The 10000-nt window shown below is 37.6% G+C and overlaps 2 protein-coding genes across 2 annotated transcripts in view; one reads left to right on the top strand and one right to left on the bottom strand.

The window, feature by feature from the left end:
* The window catches only part of hmbox1a (homeobox containing 1a), a 664927-nt gene that overhangs the window by 75340 nt on the left and 579587 nt on the right, over nt 1–10000 (top strand). The window lies entirely within an intron of this gene.
* dio2 (iodothyronine deiodinase 2) overlaps nt 9079–10000 on the bottom strand; it is a 3371-nt gene continuing 2449 nt past the window's right edge. The window contains exon 2 of the mRNA NM_212789.4: nt 9079–10000. This exon is cut by the window's right edge and continues 756 nt beyond it. The gene's annotated coding sequence lies outside the window, so the exon portion shown is untranslated.

Raw genomic sequence — 10000 nt, 5'->3', positions numbered from 1 at the left:
CTTTCAAACTGTGGATTCATTCAGAAAGGAAATTCAATGGGAAAGTTTACCTGAACCCGACAATTCTGTTAACAGATTCTTTTCTTTTAAAAACTGAAACATGTAAACATTGACTTGCATGGTAAATCAGTGGTTACAGGTTTTCAGCATTCTTCAAAATGTCTTCTTTTGAGTAGATTTTAATTAATGTGCAAACTCTCCCTTTAATCGTGACATGACACAGATATAACAGAACTCATACTGCATGCTTCTGACTCATTATCTTTACTGTTCATCCTATTTTATACTCAGCTTAGCCTACACGATAGATGAAGGAAAATACAGCATGTCAGACTGTAATATTTTATTGCATATTGTATTTCTGCATAGGTAAGTTCCATGTCTGCTTAAACCAGCATGGGTTTTTCCCCCACTCTCGCATAAGATCACAAGCTCTCTATAAAAATCTAATTTATGAGATAAAGCCTTAAAGGATCATATATATGTATTTTTGAAGATTTTCTGCTCCAACAGCCTGACTATAATTGTAGACACTGAATTTAAATGGAATGGAGTTCATTGCGCTAAAGTGAGGTGGACCACAACTTGCCCCTGTTTCTGACATCTTAAATTTCCTGCCGCAAAACCCCAACGCAAATTAAAACCAATTCTGTTTGGCCTCGTGAAGGATTACTCATCTTGCACCTCAGAAACCATCCCTACTAAATATAGTTTAGTCTAAGCCTGGCTTCGGAGATGGATTGGCTGTCAAGTTTGGGCATGAATCTGGATTATTTAATGAGTCTGTAAATTAAATTTAATAACAGCCCAACCAAGTCATCAAAGAGCTTCTGGAAGCTGGCCTCACAAGATTTACATCTTTATGGTCTATTAAATTTATTCACATAAAACTCAGCATCTGTGAGCCCAGCTTTTATCAGACGAGCAGGATGTATTTTTATGATTTATGACTATTTCTACTTGATTCATAATAAACTGATGAAGAAAAAAATGCATCTAGACATCTGCTCATCTTAATTCAAGGTCAAAAAAATTGCACGTGAAGGATGGAGAAAGAATATTTGGAACACATCTTGTCCGAAAGTCTTTAATCAGCCAAAGGGTGGCAATAAAACAAAGTTGGCATTAAAAATAGTTGGAAACAAGGCACATGTAACAAGCTGCCAATCAACATTCTTAATAGTCCCTCTCTCTATGCAAATGCATTCAGTGTTAATTTGCAAAGTTCTTTTCCAGTTTCATTTGTTAGGCTTTCACAGCATCAAGATTAAATGAAATGCATGAAGACAAAAAAGAAAGCCCATGAAACTTATTTAACATTTATTTTTAGAGCAAGCCTTTTAAATATCTGTGGAAGTTTGTTTCTGACCAAAAAAAATATATACTTTTAGGACAATTCTTCCCAACATTGTATCTAAATATTATTTTAAAATGACTATTTTAAAATGACTAACCTACCGTTGAAATTTTACTTAATAAAAACATCTTCTTGGGAAATATTTTTTAAATAACAGATCTTTTAAATATATTTAATAACTCATTTCTAATAACTACTTTATAGTAGTAACATTACATAAAATTCATTCATTAATTTTCAGCTTTAGGCTGGTTTATACTTCTTATGCCTTGTGCTTTGCCTTGCATTTATACTTCTGCAGGTTGTTTGTGTTACTCTGCAATAGCACTTCCGAAACGCTAGCTGGCAGTGAGGTATTGTGTTTCTCTGTGTCGATTTTCTTTGCAGGTGTTTTTTTTTTTTTTTTCTAACCGCTACCTTAATGTACAAGTAGCTAAAACTCGCTCATTTAGAGGCTGGAACTGGCGGACAACTTAATCATTAGGTAAACACAACGCAAAACTTGACCTAGAAACCTGGAGCTCCATCAAGGGACCAGCACTTATAAACAATTGCTTCATCGGGCTTGCGCGGCTCTCGGCCCCACTTACACTCCTCAGCACGACCAAGCCGACCAACAACAGAGCTTGCGCTACGTGTCATTGCGACATATAGTTACATTTTTGGAGAGGTGCATGTCAACGTCTGCATCAGCCACGGCGAGAGCTAGAAAGACATGCGCTTTGACGCAAAAATATAAATTAGCCTTTAGTCCCTTTATTCATCAGAGGTCTCCACAGCGAAAGGAGATGCCAACTTATGCAGCATATGTTTTACACAGCAGATGCCCTTCCAGCTGCAACCCAGTATAACACCCGTATACACTCTTACATTTAAACATACACTGGTTTATTCCTGGGCGATTTTTCCGATTTTTTCGATTAATTCGAATTTACGTTTTAAGACGATTTAATTTTGAATCAAATCGAGAAAAATATATATATTTAATACATTATAATGTGCTTTGGTTCACTCTCTGTATGAAGCAGGAAGCACACCAAAAGCGCCTATCGGCAACATGCCGCGCAGCACCACGCAGTGCCATGGATTTTAGAATTCTAAACAGATTTCTATACACACACCGGAGCCGCCCAGCCACAATTCACAAAGCAGTTCATATTTCAGCCGGCCCACAGAGCGCCATCTGATTAGTTTCATGTTAAATATCATGCGAATGTGCGCGTTTGTTGTGTGATAGTTTAAATTGAATTGTCATTTGTGCGCCGTATCGCGGCGCTTCTGGTGTGCGACCTGCTTGACTGGCTGTTAAAGTGTGAAGACATGTAGGATTTTACTTGTTGCACGTCTGTGTGGATTGTCAAGACATTCCCCCATCAAGTCGATAAACTCGATCTCAACATGTATGAAGGACGTAAAAGCCTGCCATGTGAAAAACCGCGCTGATCTTTTGATTTGAACACGACTAGAGGTGAGGGCCTGTAGCAGTGAAAATGAAAGTACCCGCCCCCATGACGCCATTTAGCGGACCTAGTTGAAAACCAGACAGATTAGCCAGCATAATACAGAGAGTGGAGCAAAACGCATCAAATGATTGTTATTTAAAAGGGGGAAAAAAGAAAAATAGATTAAATATATTATTTTACATTAGACACACATCTGGTACTCGTTTTTGCTCCTACTATACGTCCACAACTTTACACATTGGGTTAAATTAGGCTTTACAGTTTCCATGTTGAGTCCTTTTCTTCCACTGTATCTTTTTAAGAAAAAGGCAGCAGCTTTACAACCTGTCATTTAATCAGAAGACAAAGTCAAAGCCGAGCTGACAGCCAATCTTTCCTAGGCTCAGCAAAACTTGCAAAAAATACATCTGTATTCCTGCAAGTGCAATATTTACACAAATATTTCTTATTCAAATCTTCAGCAACAATATTTAACTCGTGAATTTGTTTTACATTTATTTACACCTTGACCGATTTTTGTATGACATGACCATTAAAAATACAATGTTCCTAAACCAGATAGTTTTTCAAGTCACTTTTAAAGAGAATGTTACTTCAGTCATGTTGTTGTAATGTTTTGAGAATACTAGTGACACAATAATAAATAAAAAAAAATCGAAATCGAAATCGAAATCGTGAATTGGTCAAACTTTATAAAAAACCTAGTTTTTTTTTTTTTGCTAAATCGCCCAGCCCTACCGATAGTGCATATCTTTGGATTGTGGGGAAAACCGGAGCACCCGGAGGAACCCGGAACATGAAAACTCCACACAGAAATGCCAACTGGCCCAGCCGGGACTCAAACCAGTGACCTTCTTGCTGTAAGGCAACAGTACTAACCACTGAGCCACTGTGCTGCCCCTACATAACACATGTGGCCATTGAAAATGTGTGAATCTTCACGCGCAGCTCTGCAATTTGTTATGTGCTGTGCTGCAGCAGTAAAGGCCGGCTTGTCAATTAAAAAAAAACTAATTAAAATGTTGAGCTTTACGCAACATCCACAAGGGGCTAGTGCAAGTGAACACCCCCAAAATCAAACAAGCTACCTACCTAAGGGTGTGTTTTCAAAAACCATCATTAACCAACTAACCTCACAAGTTCCATCGTTAGAATAAATAAATATAAGGGAAAGAAAAAACATAGCTACTTCGAAGTTTAAATAATTCTATAAATACCTTATAGGTTGGGGGACCTTGTTTTTGCTTAAGATCGCCCTTATGCTTTCCTTTTAAGTTTAAAGGTGTTGCATAAAATTATAAAGTAGCTTTTATTTAATAAGTAATATTTCTTTGCTACGTTTTCCTTGTTGTTTCAGTAGTGCATAATAATCATTAAAGTAGTGCATAAAACATTAAAGACAGCTGTCAGTAACTTTCAGTTGTTGAGAGTTTTTGTCACATTTAAAAGGTGTTTGTGCATGAGACGTGCACGTTTAGAGGCAGGCATGTGATCAGCCATGAGACCAGGCAAAAGAGTGTCCTCGCTCTATTGAAAAAAAAAACTTGGGAAATTTTTTGAAAGATATTTAAAATCCTGCAGAAGGGCTAATAATTTTATTATTATTTGTTTATAGGTATACATTCCAATATTTGCTAAACGTATAATAATTTAATAAATACGGCTATTATTACTATTATTGTCATTGGCATTGACTATTGTATAAATTAAAATTCATTCAATCATTCATTTTCTTTTCAGCTTAGTCCCTTTATTAATCTGGGGTCGCCACAGGGGAATGAACCGCCAACTTATCCAGCATATGTTTTACACAGCGAATGCCCTTCCAGCTGCAACCCATCTCTGGGAAACATCCATACACATTCAATAACACTCATATACTATGGAAAATGTAGCTTTCCCAATTCACCTGTACTGCATGTCTTTGGACTGTGGGGAAAACCGGAGCGCCTGGAGGAAACCCATGCAAACACAGGGCGAACATGCAAACTCCACACAGAAGCGCCAACTGACCCAGCCGATGCTTGAATAAGCGGCCTTCTTGCTTTCAGGTGACAGCACTAACTATTGCACCACCGCGTCACATTAATATGTATTATTTTAAATGCATTTGCTTTTTCACTAATTACTTACTAATGATTTTACCTGTCAAGAAAAAAATATTATTGCTAAAGTATTTCACACATTCACAGTTACAGTGCTAAGAATGACATGCCAATATTTGTTATTGATGCCTCAGTGATGATTTTATCTGTAAAGAATAAATGTTTTTGCTGAAGTATTTCACACATTAACAGTTACAGTGCTAAGAACGACTATGCTGAAATGGCCATGCTATATATCAGAGTGCAAAACATGGTATGTAATGTTATATTAACTCCAGGCTGGGTGTAAAAATCTTTTTATCAGAATTACATTTGCTTTGAATGCTGATCAGTCATCAGGCATCAAGGAATTTGGATCATTTTCAGTTTGAACTCTATTCAAAGTGCAAATACTTGGCGAGGCTATAACCTTCATAAGACTTACTGTAGATATAAATATAAAACATAATTTAGCCTTATCAATGTGCTGTATCAGTACTGAATGCATCCACAAAGGCTGCTAAGAGTCTTATATGAGTCAGGAAAAGGTCAAATGAATATGAGGCAAAAGATGATGTTGATGATAGGCTGTTAGGCTGCATTACTGTGATGTAAAAGACAGATTTGTAGAAAATGGATGTGAAATAAAATACAAATGACTGTTTGATGGTTAATAGAAAGCCTAGATGCCTGTAATTGCTTGTCACTGACAAAAAATAAATAAATAAATAAAAAAAATATATATATCATTCATTAAAATGGTAGATCACCCAAAAGTGAAATCCTGTAATGACCGTTCTTTCAAATGTAGAAATGCACTGTATGGCCTAATCCCAAAACGGCACCCTAAACCATGTAAACGGTCTTTTGTTCCCTAAGTGCACGCCTTCGTGGCATAATTCCTCATAGACTGTTGGATAGATGCCTAGTCTAGTGTCAATCAGTACCCTTCTGAAAGTTAAAATGTTGTGGGTCACCCTAAAATCTTGTGAAATTAAAGGAAAATTCTAATCTTTTCAGAAATATGGTTTACGAGTACGCTCAGATCTCTTAGAGATCTGTTTTATCATCTTTTTAATCAATTCAGCCAACCTTGGGTTTTGACGGGTGCACTTTTAGCTTAGCTTAGCATAAATCATTGAATCGGATTAGACCATTAGCATCTTGCTAAGAAATGACAGGGTTTCGATGATATTTTTCTTATTAAAGCTGGACTCTTCCGTAGTTATACCTCGTACTTAAAAATGAAAAAAATTAAGGAAAATTAAATGAATTTTATTTTCCAGAGATGGGTTGCAGCTGGAAGGACATCAGCTGCATAAAACATCTGCTGGATAAGTTAGCGGTTCATTCCGCTGTGGCGGCCTCTGATTAATAAAGAGATTTAGCCGAAAAGAAAATGATTGAAAGAATAAATGAACTTTACTGCTGTTCCATGACTGCAGCAGGCGCATTGATATTATGCCTGAAAATCATGTAGTAACACCAGCTAACTTCCATCGATATCAGAGATATATGCATTAGATGTCACCTACCCTGTTGTTGTCAATTAGAGGGAATGCGTCAATAGAGCCGCCATTTTAGTACAGGGTAGCGCTTCTTTGAAATGAATTCGGGACCAAGCTGCAGTGGAGGACTGTGGCCATCCAGAACCAGAGAATTACACACATACACATATATCTCGGGAGTTTTCCTGAAGGTCAGTATGCATTTTATTTATTTTTTTTTTTTTCAAGAAACATAGTTTTACATAACTTTTCTACATTGATGGATCAGTGATCGCACAGACATTCCTGGCAAAAAGCTTGTGTTTGTGTGTATGGAAATGTACTATCCACCCTCCCTGTTAAATTTGATCTAATCCATGTCCTGAAACACACCCCCTCACCTGCTTTCACTTCTCATACTGACGGAGGAGTGACTCATTTGTGAATCAATCTCTGTTATGAATCTCCTTCACTAGCCGACAATAGTACAAGTTTCTGGCACCGAAGCATCTCATTGTCATATTTCTTTTGCATTGTTTGCCGATTTTATTCAACAAAACTAGCATAAGCCGAGTGTTTAGTGCGAGTTGCTTTATCATAAGTTGCCTTATGGTGAATGAAGTAAGTGACTCATTAAAGTTACCCATTTAGCACAATTTCATAACATACAAAAACGTAAAAAACTAAATTTTACCTATGAAATGTTTTGCCTTTGTGCTTTGTTTTATTTGTTTGCTTGTTACTACACCCGTAGACAGCGCAAAAGTCTAGCGTCTTCACAAAATAACACTGTCTTGACTAGTGCAGCTGAATAACACTTGTCCTGGGAGCACTGTACAAATATGGCGGCGTTATTGACGCATGCTCTGGGTCCCTATGCGATATCTAGTGTATACTTCTGTGCATCAATATAACCAACATGATCACCTGCTTGCTCAGGGAAACACAGAGACATTTGTGAGAGACAAATTAATTAGTACGAGTACTGTATAGTGCCAATCCAGAATCGTTTCTATTTAAATTAAAATACAAAGAAGTTATAATTGCACCTACTGCAGCCAGTTACAGCAACAAAGTCCTTTGATCATTACATCGGAATAAGAGGAAATACCTAGCCATAATGGCCTAGCAAAATAGCAAATATTTCATTGTCCGTCAACTACAGAAGAGTCAAGCTTTAAGTAGGAAAAGCGTTTCAAATTTCTTTGGTCACTTTTGAATGAGATGCTAATGGTCTAATCCGATTCAATGATCTATGCTAAGCTAAGCTAAAAGTTCTAAGCCAGACCTGGAGATTGGCTAAATGGATTTAAAAATGAAAAAATGCATGCTGTGGCCATTTTAAGCTTACAGGTTTGCTGTTACACATGAAATGTGCCTTTTGGCATTGGGTCTAACCAGTTATTGATAAAAAAAAAAAAAACATTACAGTAAAATGCTAAAATTAGATAATTAGATTTCCCTAAAAGTATAGATCCCCCTAAAATTGGCTCAATGGCTCTGAATGAACCTTTTTTTTACTGTCTGTTCTAAAGAATGTAGACATTTTTTATTGAACAATATAGGTTTGAAATAACACATGAGTGTAATTTTTGGGTGAACTATCCCTTTAAGAACTAACTACCTTGAGGTATGTTCCATTACTTCCCTCTCCTTTTCAGATTTATACATGCAGGAAAATGTGCATTAAATATGAATAAAATGTTTGGCATCCCTCGGGTTGGAGCGTGAGCTGATTTACTGTATATATTGATATTGGGCCTGAGATCATTTTTTCTGAGAGAGCGGTCAGATCACATCCAAACCAAATAGTCCATTGTCGAATTATGAACATAAAGGCGCTTATCTTTGAACTGCAGACACATACATTTAAATGCTTGTGTCGACATTCCGTTTGAATTTATACCGGCTGATTTGGCAAACGTCCGCTTTTCTAAGGCGTCACGTTTTGACCTAATCTGAATAAATGGGACCAGGTTTTCCCCCACTTGGTCCCGAGCCCTTGTTATGCCCTGTAAATGAGAGCACTTCTTCACACGCTGCTTAGAATTCTGTTCAGTACCTGTTTACCAGACGCATTCCTTAGAAGGCACACCATGGGACTCTTTCCTGGAGTGGGGCTTGTGTTCGATGCTGTTGTATGGTTCTCTTTTCCGATGCCTCCATCTTTAATGTTGGCAACCTCCCTGCTCCATCGTGCAGCACGGTGCTTTCCAAGAGTAAGACAGTCTGTGAATAACGTCTTAGCGGTCCAAATGGACTAGTTCCGCTCGGATAAGCGATGCCCGGCCACAACAAGGGGTTCTGTTTCATGGTGCTTCCCAGGGACATGTACTCCCCGAGCCTTTACTATTTAGTTATTGGCAGCCTGGAAGACGCAGAAGTTCAGCCAGAGACCTCTGCATCACACGATTTGATTGTGTTGCACATGTTCAGACTCATCGTGGTGCGTTTCTGCGGACACATACATTTGATGAAGAAAAAAAGCACATGTACTCCTCGACCCCTTAGGGCTGGTGCATTTCCTTTTTTTTTTTTTTTTTTTAATTATCATCATACACTCAAAACGTTTTCTCCATCTGGAGTTTTCCACTGAACTTTTTCCCTCACTTTTTTACTCCAATCACCCCTCATTGACATTTCCCAGAATCAAAAAAAAAAAAAAAAAAAAAAACTGGGGAAAAGAATCATAGTCAGCAGCAGTTCAACTTTATTTTGTCTTGCCTTTTTCTCATTAAAAGGACGAGGACAGTTGTAGTACATGAGAACTGTTCTGTGAAGCAAAACTCAAAGCCTTCAGAGTGATTCAGATTCAGAGTGATTGTTTCCGCATGTTAGCAGTCATGCCTATTTGGATCAGGACGGAGAGGTGTGGTCTCTCATCCAACCACAGACAGGACAGGGGACCATTTCATCTGTGATTTTCATGTGCACACCAACACCGTATTGAACCAAATGAGCGACTGCCTATGCGTTAAAGTCACCATCAACAACATTCAAAAACATTTCTCTAACATTCAGGAGTAAAAGAACTTTCCGTCAGCTTTCCTGTACACAGCAGTCAAGCCAAGTGTCCGAGTTAAGTTCGGTGGCTGCGGCTGCTGGGAGAATTTTCCCTCCATTTGTCCAGCTTATTAAGAGCGGTAAGAGTACAATACAGGTCAAACGACTTGCATTATTAGTAGCTGTGGTTATTGGATGCCGATAATGCTTTTGTTACTGGTGCGAATGTAAAAGCTGATACATGGAATGTGAATGATTGTCAGTTGTCAGGGCGAGGGAAAGCATTACAAGTGCATAAACAGGCCACATATTAAAAAATAAACATGTCAATAAAAATAAATTATTCTCTTTTCATATAAAAGCTGGGAACTTGTGCTTTCTCTTCTCTTCAGCAATTTGGTTTTCTTTTGTAAGCAATATATGTTATGTCGCATAAAAATATTGCACACTTTTAACTCTACATTAATTGCAAAAGGAACAAGTTATTAATAGTGCATCTACAAATCATTTTGCTGGCAACAATGTAATCTCAAAATTGAAGTGCAAACCACAAGGTCAGTATTTAGTGTCTATATTCATTTCATTCTTTCTTTTTAAAGTGGTTAG

This window comes from Danio rerio, chromosome 17 (genome assembly GCF_052040795.2).
Source record: "Danio rerio strain M-AB ecotype USA chromosome 17, GRCz13ab, whole genome shotgun sequence".
Classification (NCBI taxonomy): Eukaryota; Metazoa; Chordata; class Actinopteri; order Cypriniformes; family Danionidae; genus Danio; species Danio rerio.
This window is presented reverse-complemented; position numbering and strand designations above follow the sequence as displayed.